The sequence below is a fragment of the Hippopotamus amphibius genome, chromosome 15 (genome assembly GCF_030028045.1).
Source record: "Hippopotamus amphibius kiboko isolate mHipAmp2 chromosome 15, mHipAmp2.hap2, whole genome shotgun sequence".
In the NCBI taxonomy this organism is placed as follows: domain Eukaryota; kingdom Metazoa; phylum Chordata; class Mammalia; order Artiodactyla; family Hippopotamidae; genus Hippopotamus; species Hippopotamus amphibius.
In genome coordinates this window covers 4,077,405-4,092,465 of record NC_080200.1, presented here as the reverse complement: position 1 = coordinate 4,092,465, position 15,061 = coordinate 4,077,405, and the positions used below count along the sequence as shown (strand labels likewise).

The following is a 15,061-nucleotide window of genomic DNA, read 5'->3' as shown; positions in this document are numbered from 1 at the left end:
CATGCTCCGCAACAAGAGAAGCCACCACAATGAGAAGCCCACACACAGCAATGAAGAGCAGCCCCCGCTGGCTGCAATTAGGGAAAGCCCATGCGCAGCAACAAAGACTCAACACAACCAATAAATAAATAAATAAACAAATTTATATATGAAAAGAAAAGAACCAGGTGGTTTCCTGAACCCCCAGATTCTATAGCCCGGACTCTGTACGGTGTGGACTCCCTCTCAAGGAGTTGCAGCAGGCAGGACACGGGAGATACATGTACCTGCACTTTTCAGCACCATGGACAGCGAGGTGCCCCTGTGACCCAGAGGGGACAACTCTGGGGGAGTCTGCGACCCCACTGGACTTTCCTACTCATCTGTTCCCAGAGTCAGCAGTCATCTCTGTGAGGGAGGATGGTTGCTGCCTTTCACTGACAGGCAAACTGAGTCTCAGAGCTGTGAAGGCACGTATGCAAGGTCCCAGACCAGCCCCATGTGGGCTTATGCCAGCATTTACTGTGTGCCCGACCTGTGTTGAGGGCACAGCAGTGACTAAAGAAGACAAAAATTCCTGCCCTGTGAAGCAAACAGCTGATAAAACAGCAAAAATTTTTTCTTTTTTTGTGATATAAATACTTTCTGATGAAGATTCTGTAGAAAATAAAATGGGCTAACATGCTAGAGAGTGACTAAGAGGTGACTTTGATTGGGGCAGGGAGGATCAGGGAGGCTCCTTCTGAGGAGATGACATTTGAGCTGGGACCTGAAGCAAGTGGGGGAGCATGCCAGGGGGAGGGTGCTCCAGGCAGAGGGCACAGCCAGTACAAAGGCCCTGGGGTCAGAGAAAGCTTGGTGAATTCAAGTAACAAAGCAAACAAACAGAAGTCAAGGGAATTTTCAAACAAGTGGGTCCTGCAACTGTGTATTTTTTGGGGTTGGGAGTCTAAAGCAATACTCACACAGAAAATCTAGGGGTTATTTTGTCATTGTTGAGAGCAAGGGATTAGATGAGTCTCTGTGGAGTCCTAAGTTCAAATTCTGCTGCTATTTCCTACTGTGTGACCCAGGTAAGGGGTTATCTGTATTGGTTAGCTGTTGCTGCATAACAAATTACCCCAAAACTTTGTGGCCTAAAATGACGTTTACTATCTCAATTTCTTGGATGTGGGCATGGCTGAATAGGGTCCTGTGCTTCAGGCTGTAACAAGGTATCAGTCAGGAATGAAATCTCATCTGAATGTCTGACCAGGGCAGGATCCACTTCCAAGCTCCCGTGGTTGTCAGTATTATTCAGTTCCTCACAGGTTGTTAGAAGGAGAGTCTCAGTTCCTCACTGGCTGTTGGCTAGAGGCCACTCTCAGGTCCTTGACACTTGAGCCTCCCTACCATGGCAGGTTGCTTCATCAAAACAGAGTCAGTAGAGAGAGTCCAGCAAGATGGATGTCACAGTCCTTTTAAAACCCAACCATGGGGCTTCCTAGGTGGTGCAGTGGTTGAGAATCTGCCTGCCAATACAGGGGACACGGGTTCGATCCCTGCTCCAGGAAGATCCCACATGCCATGGAGCAACTAAGCCCGTGAGCCACAATTACTGAGCCTGCGCTTTAGAGCCCGTGAGCCACAACTATGGAGCCCATGTGCTGCAACTACTGAAGCCCATGCGCCTAGAGCCCGTGCTCTGCAACAAGAGAAGCCACAGCAATGAGGAGCCTGTGCACCACAACAAAGAGTAGCCCCCACTCACGGCAACTAAAAAGAAAGCCCACATACAGCAAAAAAGACCCAACACAGCCAATAAAATAAATAAATAAATTTATTAAAAAAAAAAAACCCCAACCATGGAAGTGACATTCATCATTTTCGCTGTATTCTGTTCATTAGAAGCAAGGGGAGAGGATTATACAAGGACAGGAGGGCCAAGAGACAAAGATCCGTGGGCATGTCTTTGTGAGCCACCTACCACAGTGCCCTCTAGGAGCCTCAGTCTCCTCATCTGTAAAAAGAACAATGACTTCGTGGAACTTTCCTGGCAGTCCAGTGGTTAAGACTCCATGCTCCAATGCAGGGGGCATGGGTTCAATCCCTGGTCAGGGAACTAAGATCCCACATGCCACACAGCACGGCTGGGAAAAAAAAAAAGGATAATGAGTTCCTACTTTGGGAAGGGTGTCCAAGGGAAGGATGCTGTGCAATGAATCTTAGTTTCTGGGCATGGTGGGTCACCTTTAGCCATATCAACTCCTGGAGACACAAGTATGAGATTTGAACTTCTGAATTGGAAATTCCCTGTAGTCTATCCCTCCGATCAGAGGTGAGTTTGACCAGGGCAGACTTCAAGCTTTGCAGAACAGTCCCTGTCTTTCCAAATGCAGTCATTTGTTAACTCATTGGCTCACCCAGAGTATTCATTTCCAGGGGCTGCTATAAAAAAATGCCATGGTCTGGGGGCTTAAACAGCCTACAGGTATTGTCACATTTCTGGAGGCTGGAAGTCTGAGATTAAGGTGCTGGCTGGGTTGGTCCCTTGTGAGGTAAGGATCTGTTCCAGGCCTCTCTTCTTGGCTTACAGATGGCTGTTTACATGTTCACAAAGCTTTCTCCCTGTATGCATGTCTGTGTCCAAATTTCCCTCTTTCATGAGGACACCAACCATATTGAATCAGGGACGCCCTCTCCATCAATATGACCTCACCTTAACTGAACTAATTACATCTGTATCCACCCTATTTCCAAATAAGATTACATTGTGAGGTCTTGGGGGTTATGACTTCAACATATGAACTTGGGGAGGATCAAATCCAACCCATAACACCTATCAACGGAAGATGCTTCTCTTTCTATCTGTATCTGTGTCTGTCTGTCTGTCTCTCCCTGTTTCACAGTGTCTGTGTCTCTGCTTCTAAGTGTTTATGTGTTTTGTTCTTTCTCCCCCTCTCTCCAAGCTCATTCCTGCCCCAGGACCCTAACACGTTATAACCTCTGCTTGGAAAGCTCCTGGATTTTGCAGGTATAGCTTTTTCTTAGCTCAGATGGCAACTTCTCAGGTGCCTCTACCTCTCCTCTAATCCTCCTCTATCATCTCCTTGCTGTTTTTCAAACATACCAAGCATGTTCCTGTCTCTGGGCCTTTGCCCTGGCTCTTTCTTCTACTTGGAACAACCTTTGTTCACACGGCTTCTTCCTTCATTTCCTTCAGGTCTCAGCTCAAGTGTCACCATCACCGTATTAGCTAGAGTTTCCCTCCTCCAGTCACTCCTAGAGCCCTGACTCCCTGCTGTTTTTCTCCCATTGCACATTTACTAGCTGGATAGATTTTAACCCATCGGTTTAACTGTTTCTTATCTGTCTCCACCCAAGACTGTTATGTACTGACTGTTTTGATCCCTGCTGTGTCCCCAGTTCCTAGGACAGGGCCTAGCTCACAGCATGTGGTCAATCAATGTTTGTGGAATCAGTGAATTGTATGGCTAATTGGAAGATTTTTAGAATGGCTGCCCAAACCTCTATCATTGTGGAAGCTTGGGGTTTGCTGCTGAATATCAGGCACAGAAACTTAGAATTGTTACCAAATCTTGGAATCAAAAAGAAAGGACTCTTGGAATCCTCCCAACTCCAATTCCCTCCATGTTTTCCCAAGCATAGTTTTCTAGCTTGCTTTGGTTACCTCTTGTGATGGGGACCTCATTACCACCTACAGCAGCCCATTCAGGTTTTGGACAGTTCCATTGGTATGAAAATCATTCCTTAAGAACTGAGCCCAGGGAAGTCCAGTGGTTACGACTCCGTGCTTCCAGTGTAGGGGGTGCAGGTTTGATCCCTGGTGGGGAACTAAGATACCACATGCCTTGGGGTGCTGCCCCCCAAAAAATCAGCCCACATTTTTCACCTTGTGATTCCCTTTGGTTTCAGAACTTCCCTTCCCCAGCTTCCTGTAAAACCAATCAACTCCCTTTACCCCCCACCCCAGTTGGTGGGGAGGAGAGGAAGGGATTTAAGGGCAAGAATCCTGTTTTCTGAGGTTCAGTCCCCCATTCCTCAGGCTTCCCTGAACATTTCTGACAAAGTGGACAGCTGAGGTGTTAGCTGATAACTAGTGTGAGCTGATAACTAAGGTGTGAGCTGATAACGAAAAGGTTAGCCGATAAGGGAAGTCCTGGCTGATAAGGAAAATCTTGGGAGAAATCTAGACGGTTAGGTAAGAGCTAAAGTGCTGTGGCCAACAATCCCCTCCTCCCTTTCTCCCTGCTTTCCTTCTCAAGCATTTATTGAGCACCTACTGTGTGCCAGGCTCAGTGCTGGGAATGGGAGTTACAAAAATGGATCAGATCTCTCCTTTGGGGCGCTCAGTCCCGCACATCAGAGATCTAAGCTCTCTCAGAAACCCCAGAGCCAGCAAAGTCTTTAAGACACCAAGGCACAGAACTGTGGAATGGTGGGCAGCGGGCAGATTTGTTCCCCCAGCTGGTGGGTGAAGTGAACCTCTGAGTCTGTCCCTGCTGTTGGCACATCTGGGCCGGCTCCTCTCTCTCCTGTGTGGGTGGCGAGTGACTTCATCTGGCCCAATGGCTGTCACTCAGCCCCAGTCAGACGGGAGACAACACGGTTGCCATGGAGACGAACATGCTTCCCCCCTGGGGGGGCGGGTGAGCCAAGGGAGCCAGAAACCGTGTGTGGATGTGTGAATCCGGCACAAAGTGACCCAGCCCTGGTGACTCAGGTTGGGAGGGGGGGACGGAGAGGAGGTTTAACTCCTTCATGGCTGCTCCCCACCTCCTCTCTATACACGGTCTGGGTGCTTGGGGAACCAGGGTTTCAGCATCCGAGTTGAGAGTGTTAGTTGCGAGTGTCTCAAGCCCAGCTCTCCCTCCAGGCAAACTAACCTCTCCATACCTCAGCTTCCTCATCCAGAAAATGGGCATGGGAAGATGCACTCTTTTAAACATTCATTGAATGAACACTTATTGAAGCCTGCTATGTGCCAGGCGCTGTTCTAGCAGTTCCCACAGGGCTCCTGGACCAGAGAACAAAGAACTAACTGAATTAAAGAAAAATCAGAAAGCGTTGTTTAGAGAAGATGAGAGAAGGGAGGGATGTGATATGGAGTGAAGGAGGGAGGGCGGGGAGCGTTTAACTGGGGGTCAGGCAGGAGCTCTGAGAAAAGGTGACATTTGAGCTGAGACTTCAGGGATGAGGAGAAATCAGACATAGGAATGTCTGGGAGAAAAATGTTCCAGGTTGAGGGCACAGCCTGTGCAAAGTTCCTGGGGCAGGACTGTGCCTGGTGTGTTGGAGGAACAGTGAAGAAGGCCACGTAGCTGGAGCAGAGTGAACGAGGGGGAGAGAGGGAAGAGAGGAGGGCAGGAAGGGGACGGAGGCAGCTCCACAGCTTTGGGAGCTGTGGGTGTGAGGGGAGGACTTGGGCTTTTACCCTGAGGGAGGGGGGGAGTCCTGGAGGGCTGAGGGCAGAGGAGAGGGGGAGGTACCTGGCTTAGGTGCTCACAGGGGTCCTCTGGGGACTGCAGAAAGGACAGACTGTGGGGAGCAAAGGAGAGCACCAGGGGACCAAAGTGGAGGTAACTGCCCTGGTCCAGAGAAGCGATGATGGGGGCCCATTGGGCAGAGGCTGCCTCTGCTGGCTTTGCTGTATCTCTTATCATGATGGTGCTGGAACATTTCCATACTGAAATACATAGAATTTTATTAGAAAGAATATTCTTTTTATTTCTCCTTTATAAATAGCAAGTTATGTTTTTTGAAATTACATGTGTAGGTTGGTTATGTTGCCTATGAATTTTACTGTAGGATGGGCTGAGACCGGGGTGGCCCCTGGTGTGGATTCATTGATAAGGCCTGGCATATAGTAAAGACTCAGTAATCAGGGCCTTGGAGTCCCCGGACAGAGGTAGGAGGAAGGCAGGGCCCTCTCCAGGCTCCCAGGTATTCCAGACACGTCGAAGCCCCATGTCTCAAGGACTCAATTGTGGGCTCCCCATAGGTCTCTTTTTGTGGATGGAGAAACAGACTTCCAGAGATGGCAAGCCATTTTCCCAACGTCACACAGCCTATCATGGTGAACCTAAGATTGAAACCCTGGCTGTTTGGGCCAGTTCAGATGCCATGGGTGATAAATACTGGCTCTGCTTTGGGGGGTGGTGCTGCTCCCCACTCCCAGCCTGGCATCCTCCTTGCTCTAGAGTGACCCTGAGTTGGTTAGTGGGAATGACACATCCCTCAGCCACAGTGATTGGTTCAGAGGTGGCCATGTGACCTGAGCCAAGCCAATCAGAATTAGCCATGGTCTTTGCTGGAACCAATAGGCAAGAGGGTTTCCATTTCTGCTTGCCTGGCTGACTGGGAAGAGAAATAAGCCTGGAGTTTGGGATTTCTTTTGACTCAGTGAATGGGGGGCTTGACTGAATGAAGCTTATGTAAAGGAAAGCCAAGCTGAAACACCGAAAGAGACTTCCAATAACATCAGCTCAACTCTTGGATCCAGCTATGCCTGAAGGTGGACCCTGGGATTTGCAGTTACTGGAATCCATCTGTGTTTTTTCCCCAGACCTGTTTAATTTCCATTGCTCACAACCAGAACAGAGCCAAGGCAGCAGATTTCGTCCCTCAAACTCCATGCCCAGAAGACCCTGTTCCTATCATAGTGCCAGTCTTTCTTCATGGGTTGGGCAGACATTATAAAAGGGCACAAAGAAAATTTAGGGGATGATATATTTATTACCTTGATTGTGGTGATGGTTTCATGGACATATACGTATATCATAACCCATCAGAGTATATATTTTTGCCTATTTACATGTCAATTATCCCTCAATAAAGATGTATGTTTTACTTAGCAATAATCACACCTCGGATAAACCTCATTGGCTATGATACTGCCACTGTGCAAAGCTTAAGATATATGTTTTAAAAATAGCCTCAATAGCATCGTCTCAGCTCCTGGATCCAGCCATACCTGAAAGAAGAGAACTTTGTTCTTTTCACATACATAAGCCAGTACATGTCCTCTTGGGGAAAGAATAACAATTGTATTAATTTTATTTTATTTTCAGTTTTGTTAACCCTTCTCTCTCACATCACAACCTAGATGTAAAAGGAAGCCAAGAGAAAGCAGTTGGATGGTGTGATGCCTAAAAAAATATGTCCAGAAAACTGCTGTGGATAAAGAGTTTATGTTCGGGCTCATCTGAGAAACTGTTCAACAGGTGTCTCTTTTGCAGGACTTGTCAGAGCCTTTAACATATGAATGGGACAACTCTGAGTCTTGCTCTACCCAGTCTTCCAGAGGTCCCCAGCACATTGGGTCCCAGATACTCACAATAGTCACTGCTCATCGATGCCCCTGCTTTGGCTCCTTCCCTTGTCTGTCTCCATCTCCCTTCCCTTTCTGCTGGTCCCTGGAATCACCACCCACATAACACTTCCTCCTCCCAGACAGCCCCATACAGTACTCTTTCAGAACACAAAGCCCCAAGACCCCTCCCACTTGGACCTCTTTGTTCATTTGCTTTTTTATCCCTTCACAACTGGAAAACATCAGAAAGGCCAGAAGACCCTGTTCCTTCTGGGCTGGGGAAAAAAATCCCTCACAACTGCACCCTCTCCTTGCAAATCCTTCCTCTGAGCCTTTGCCTATGCTGTGCACACCTCCCCGCTCCGGCCTAGAACAGCCTTCCTTTCCACCTAACCAAATCCACAGGTCAGGATTCCCCTCAACGCTGTGGCCCAAAGTGATTCTGGGTGATTAAATAAATAGCATTAATTCATATGGGGAGAAATGAGTCCCTTTCCAATCTTTCATTACCTCTGATGATGCAAAGGAGAGAGTGATGGGAACGCAGGGGTTTTTAACCCTTTTCTCTCACTTATCGTTTTGTAAGCAAAGTGAGAGCAGGCTGCAGTCTCCCCACCTTGAGCGGGCAGCGACTCCTGCTAGATGGAATAACTATGTTTGTTTCCATTGTGTGTGTTTTGCCACCCACCTTCTATTTGGGCAGGTGCAACCAGCTTTCCATTTGCAGGAGGGAGGCAGAGACTGTGTTTTTAAATACACTTACTTGCGAAGTCATGAGTCAGTGAAAGGCAGGTATTAAATAAATCGTGGAACAGGTGGGGTGCTGACGTGGCGACAGCCATTACCAATGATGCTTGAGCAACACTCACCTCTTTCAGGAAGCCCTCCCGGATTGCCCTCTGGCCAAGCCTGCAGGGTCTCTGCTTTGCCTCCCAAGGCCCCACCCTTTCCTATGAGGGCCCTTCATATTGGCACAGGCAGGATGCAATTTTCATCTCTGAAGGGCAACCTAGAGTGGTGACAGGTGTCTCTGGGCCTCAGTCTCCCTGTCTGTGCCAGGAGGAGGGCCCCAGGGGTGGTGGCAGCAGTGGGATCCAGGAGGCAGGCGCCTCCGTGCCAGCTGGGCCTGACTCCTGCAGCTGCTGGTGTTGCCATGGTTACCGAGCAAGCATTCCCCCCCCCCAACCAGCCCCTCACCCTTGGACCAGGCCCTTCCAGGGACCGCGGCTCCTGGGTGTCATGGAAACGGTTTCCAGGCACCTGCAGCGGGCTTTCTCATTGGCTGGCTGAGGCTGTAGGCAAAGGTCACCCCGAGGGTCACTGCTAGGGGCTGGAACTGGGTTTCTTCAAGGTCCCCAGGCACGTGAAGGGGCTGTCCCCTCTGAGATCTTGGTTCATAACTCACTCACCCTGGGGGCTTCTCAGAGTGTCAGGGGACACCTGGGTGGGGCTGGGACCTTTAGTCCCTCCCCACTAAACTCCCCAAAGCCCCCAACAAAAACCTCTGTTCTAAGTCAACGGGCACTGGGCTCGCTCTGCGAATGGGGCGCTGAGAGGAGCCACCAGGCAACCCCTCCCCCTTCTTCTAGAATCTTCTCTCAGCACTGGTGGCTGCTCTGCACAGAGCAGGGACTGGGGGCCAGCACCCAGTATTCAGGAGCAGGGAAGATCACGGCTAGGGCTGAGCTCTTGGGAACTGAGAAAATAAAATAATAATAATAACAGCAGCTAACACACTTCTTAGGGCAATTCCCGTGTGTTCAGCCCTGCTTTGGAAATAAACAGCATAGGAACTCATTTAATTTTTCTCATAGGCTAAGAGGTAGGTACCATTACCCCCATTCTAGAGATGGGGAAATTGAGGCTCAGAGAGGGCAAATGTTTTTCCCAAGGTCACACAGGATGAATGCAGGTGGCAACCTGGGATTTGAACTTGGGCCACATGGCTGCAGGGTGAACCATTTTTACCACTAGGCTCTTTGGTGCCTCTGATAATGTGATTGAATGTCCCAAGGTGACATCTGCCATTGGCAATGGGGGCAGGGGTCGAGAGAGATGCCAGGAGGGGGCTGGGGCCTCGGGTAGCCAGAGGGGGAGACGGGCACTGCCAAAGGGAGGTTTGGGGGGGCTTCAGACCCTTCTAAAATCTCTATCAGGGACCGTGGAGCCACCCCCAAAGACACTGAAAACCCAAGTTTATGAAGTGAGCACACTATGCAAACCCAGCCTCAAAATGGTCCCCTCAGACCCCTAGCCACCCCATCCTTTCCAAACAGACACAGCAGCCAACCCCCCCCCCCGCCCCCGATCTCTGGAAATTCTGGAAGGAAACCCAGGCCAGGAGGGGTCTGAGGAGGAAAAGTGACAGGGCAGTAAATGTTTTATGATAAGCCCTGTGTGTCCAGCCCTGTGCTGTGAGGTCCCCGAGAGACCCCAGGATGGCAGGGATGCAGAGGAGGACATAGACTCACCCAGCCCCTTGGGGTCAAGGAGAGGGGACCCAGGGGGCTGGGAGAGTGGGAAAAACTGGGGCTAAGAGTATCAGCAGGAATTTGCCAGGCAAAGAGAGGGGAGTTCTGGGCAGAGGGAAGGTGACCCATGGAGTGGGCGGAGCACGGAGTAGGTGGGGTCAGGGAGGACGTGGGGATTGCTATAGGCTGAATGTTTGTGTCCTCTCCAAATCCATACGTTGAAGCCTAATCCCCGATATGACAGTACGAGGAGGTGGGGCCTTTGGGAGGTGCTTAGGTTATGAGGGTGGAGTCCTCATGAATGAGATTAGTGCCCTTATAAAGGAGACCCCAGAGAGCTCCCTCACCCTTTCTGCCATGTGAGGACACAGTGAGAATATGGTTATCTATGAACTAGGAAACATTTGGTGTCTGAACTTGGCTGACACCAAATCTGCCATCATCTTGATCTTGGTCTTCCAGCCCCCTGAACTGTGAAAAGTGTCTTGTTTATAAGCCACATGGTCTATGGCATTCTGTTATAGCAGCCCGGCCAGACTAAGATTGACTATGCAAGGGAAATCAGGAGGGCTTCTTGGAGGAGGTTATATTTAAGCAGAAACTTGGAGGATGAGGAGGAGCCAGCCATGGGGAGATCTGGGGAGAAGAATGTTCCAGGCAGAGGGAATAGCATGAGCAAAGACTTTGAGGCTGGACCATGCCTGGTGTGTTCCAAGACCAGCAGGGAGGCTGGCATGGCTGGAACAGAGTGATAGGAGGCTAGGGCAGGGAGGTAGCTGGGACCAAACCCAAGAGATGCTATTGCGCTAGTCCAGATGAGCGATGACTGTGACCTGGCCCAGGCAGTGGCAACGGGAGTGGGATGGAGCAACATACTTGGATTCAGGGTATCATTTGGAGATAAAGCTCCAGGCCTTACTGATGGAAGGAAATGGGGAGAGGGGATGAAAGATTTAAGGATGACAGTCAGCTTTGGGACCCTTTCCTCCCTGGCCCAGAGAAATCATCAGGCAAGTTTTGGCTGCAGACAGATGGTAGGACCAGGAGGCGACTCAGGGCCACCCAGCCTCCCAGATATGTCACTGTGCCTCGAGGCATCCCAGCTCCCACCAGCTGCCGGCAACATGCGGCCCAGATGTTCCATCCTGGGGACATCTGTGCTGGGCCTTCCCCAGCATTAAGCAGGTTTTGTCTGTGGCAGTGACAACTTCTGGGATGCCTCAGATGGGGAGGCAGCAGGGCAGGGCGGGGCTAAGAGGAAGACCCTTGTGGTTGGAAAGGAAGCTGTTGCCAGCTCTCACAGAGGGGGGGCGCACATGGGCAGCAGATACCAGAATGGCTGGCATGGTGCTAGATTTGGGGTTGAACTGTCAGATATGTACCCCTCCCTGGAAGAAGGGAAGGCTGGGCTCCTATACCAGATGCTTGGGGCTCACAATTTCCAATTGCAAATTCTACCTTCAAGGCTTTGCCCTACCATTCCCTGGCCCAGGAGTGGCCTGGTCCCTCCACCTTTCATTCAATCCTTCAACAAGTATGTATTGAGCACCCACTGTGTACCAAGCACTGTTTCAGGCACCAGGAAGATATCAGTGACCAAAACAGACCAACAAAAGAAAACAAACCAACCAACCCCCAACCTCATGGAGCTCAGTCTAGTGTGAGAGATAGGAAATTAATGAATGGGCAAATATTTTCAAAGAATGTAAGTGCTGGGAACAAAACAGAGCATGATGTGATGTGAGAGGAAGGATGCGGAAACTTCTTTAGCTGGGAGTAGTCAGGGAGGGCCTCTGGAAAGAGGTGGCATTAAGCTGAAACAGGAAGAAGAGTCAGCTGGGGGAAGAATGAGAGGAGGTCCTTCCAGACAGATGGTACAGCAAGTGCAAAGGCCCTGGGGCAGGATCGTGCCTGGCAGGTAGGCAGAAGAGTGAGGGGACCCTTGTGGTGGGTACTGAGTGACAGATGGGGAGGGGAGGAGGGGGAGGGGAGGAGGAGGAGGGGAGGAGGGGAGAAGAGGAGGGCTGGGGGGTGAACAGTGGCTGTGGTGGTGGGCAATCCTGCAAGGGTGTGGTTTTAGCCAGGTGTGGGGAGTGCTCTCTATATAGACAGGGCCTGGGAGGAGGAGGAGGTATGTGCAGGATCTTTTCCAACAGACCTCAGAGAAGGTGAGGCATTTGCCTGCAGACACACAGCAACAAAGACACCAACTTGGCTTTTCCCCACAACCCTGATATTCTGGGGCCCTAAAACCCATGGGTACTTTTCTCCAAGTCAAAAAAAATTTTTTTAATTTAAAAAAGCTCTGCACCACCAGCTCTGTTGGATCTCTCAGCTGTTCAGGGAGGCAGCAGAGGAAGAAGAGGGGAAGAAATAAAGAAAAAAAAAAGCGCAATATTTCTATTGTCCTTATCCAAATAAATTGAGATGTATTTGTGAAAGTGTCAAGGAAACCTCCAGGAGCGAAACTATAAAATCACACAGCTGCTCGGAAGGCCCGTGACAGACAGCTCAGATTAATGTAGCTGTATTTTTATGGTCTGTTAACAGTTGATATGGGTTTTAAATATATTATCTTCCATTGTATTGTCTGTCATTTTAAAAACTGCTCATGTCTCCTGTGTTTGCTTTTAAAAGGTTCTTATAGAACATTCCGCCACTGAGCTCCCAAATCTTTTTTTTTTAACTGTAGATATATCATCACAGATCTTCTTCTCCCCCCCACCCCTGAGCTAGGTTTTCCCTGGTACTTTCATGGGTAATTTACCACAGAACCTATTGGAACCCCTTGAGTTTTTTAATTCAGGGAGCAGCTGCAGGAGGCTGGATTCCTGTCTAGTTGGGGATTTCTGAGATGTGTAGATGGAGATGCTCCAGATGGGATACATTTCCATGTCTATCAAAAGGGGCCTGACCTCGGAGGGCTCAGAGTCTGTTTATGGAGACGTGTAGCTGCCAGCTAATGCTGTGATTGTGCTGCATAACAAGCATCTCCTCCCTGCCCACACCCCCACCCCCACCCCTGACCTGCAATCTCTGGTTTATAACAACAAGCACTGGTTTCTTGCTTCCAGGTCTCCACTCTCCCACTTGGTGAAGTTATCCACTCCTGCAACTTTGGCGATTCCTGCCAAGTCTGATCCCAAACCCTGAACATCTTTCTGTGCTCCAGACAAGAACAGCCAGCTTGTCCCTAATCAGGCAGGACTCAAATGGAGCTTAGAATCTTCATTACAAAACCTCCTGTCCTCTTCTTGGGAATGGCCCCATCAACCCACCTCACATCCCCTTTGATCAAAGACCTGGGCATCTGCTGCACCTCCTCCCACATCCTCACCCATCACCTGTCAGTTTCCGCATCCTTCCCATTCTACCCTATAAATCTCTTATCCATCTACTTCTTTCCATCCCCTCAGCCTCTGATCCACTCAACTTCACTTTAATTTTATCTTTGGACAACAGAAATTACCTCCTTCCTGGTCTCAGGGTTTCCATTTTCTCCCCCTCCAATTTACTCTTCCTACAGTAACTAGAGTAATTCTTTTTTAAAAACTTAACCTGATCAAATCTCTCTTCTGCTCAGACCCTCTTGTGGATCCCCAGAGAATAAAATCGAAATCCCTCACCCTGCTCTTCAATGTCTTCATACAGGACCCCTATTAAGTCTTTCTCATTCTCCCTAAATTCTCTCCTGCCATAATTCCACATGCCAATTCTCACCCTCCCCACCCAAATCTCCAGCTTTTTCCAACATCCAAAACTTTGCACATGCTGTTCCTTCTGCTTGGACTTCCCTTCCACCTCACAAACTCCTATGCATCCTGCATGACCCAGCGTCCATTGCCCCTCCTCCAGCAGAGGGCACCTTTGATCTGTGTCCCACTCTACAACCAGGGTGTGTGGCTCCCATGAGCATAAAGCCAATTCTGCTTTTGCTTGTCATCTTCCCAGCTAGACAGTGACCTCCCTGTAGGCAGTGGCTGCATTTTCCTGTTCTGGGCACTGCCAGCCCTCTCCCCAGGAGTGAGCATGGCTCTAACTACACAGAGCAGAGAAGACAGCCTAGTACAAGGCATTAATTACAGAGTCCAGATGATTAGGAGCAAGGCCGGTAGACTGCAGAAGTTCAGGCAGCCACAGAACCATATATAACGAGGTACTAATTGTGCAGGAAAGACAATTAGGGAGGGAGGTTTTGAGTCACTGGTTCCCCGGTCTGGACAATTAGACATCGGGGCATATATAAAAGATGTGCTAATCACTTGGTTCAGACGATTAACGGGGCACCCGGCAAATAATAAAGCAAAATGCCACCATGCAGCCAGGCACAGAGCCAGGTGGCGCAGCTTGGGGAACTGAGTCTGGCTGTCCAGACTCAAATCTTCCTGCTGGACCTTGAGCAAGAGACTTCCCCTCGCTAAGCCTCATTCTTCTCATCTGTAAAATGGGGATGTCTGTGGTGCCTGCCCCAGCGAGTTGACCGAGGCCATGTGGATGTGTCACATCAAAGCATCTTTATTACAGCCAGCAGCAAGGGATCCTGCTAGGAGATGCTTGTTGCCAAGTCCTGAATGGTGCAAGATACTAACCATCCAGCCCAGATGATGTGAGAATGAGGCAGTGCACATGATGAAGAAAGAAATCAAACGATGGACACAGAAGCTGAGAGATCTAACAAGGTGTGAGTTACTCATTGCAAATAACACAGAGGTGGCCAGAGGGATACTGCCACCCTGTCCCAGCCCTCATAACCCATCCTATGTGAATCTGCCTTGAATTATGTTCCCTGGAGGTCATGGAGCAGGTTGCCCTGAGTTTTAGTCCCAGTAATGCCACTTTGGGAAAGTGTTTTCCCCTGGCTGAGCCTCAGTTTCCTCATCTGTCAAATGGGTGCAACGATCATCCCTTTCTCTCGAGATTCAACAAGATGTCACACACAAAACACTTAGCCACCTGCCTGGCACAAGGTAGAAATATGATACCCAGCAACCATTTTATAATCGTTATCAACATCAGTGTATCATTGTTGTGTTACTGTCATCCACCCAGAAATGTTTTTCATGAGTCCTGTATGACTGTGTCTGGGCCCCAAGGCAGGGATATGGTAGGGTTCAAAGGCATGCATAGAGGGACTTGATAAAATAGGAGTTGTTCCACTCAGAGCAAGACTTCTCTGCGTGGGGGGGTAGTGGAGATTTCTCTGGGTGGCCAGGTTGCCAGTGTCCTGATGGAGAGAGGTGGCTAGGTCAGACTGAGGCTGCCAGGGTTAGGTAAGAAGGAGCTGGTCATGGAAAGATCC

General features: G+C 49.6%; 1 protein-coding gene and 1 pseudogene across 1 annotated transcript in view; one reads left to right on the top strand and one right to left on the bottom strand.

The window, feature by feature from the left end:
- The window catches only part of PTPRS (protein tyrosine phosphatase receptor type S), a 236,610-nt gene that overhangs the window by 83,527 nt on the left and 138,022 nt on the right, over positions 1-15,061 (top strand). The window lies entirely within an intron of this gene.
- On the bottom strand, positions 6,762-6,890 carry LOC130837579 (U4 spliceosomal RNA; annotated as a pseudogene).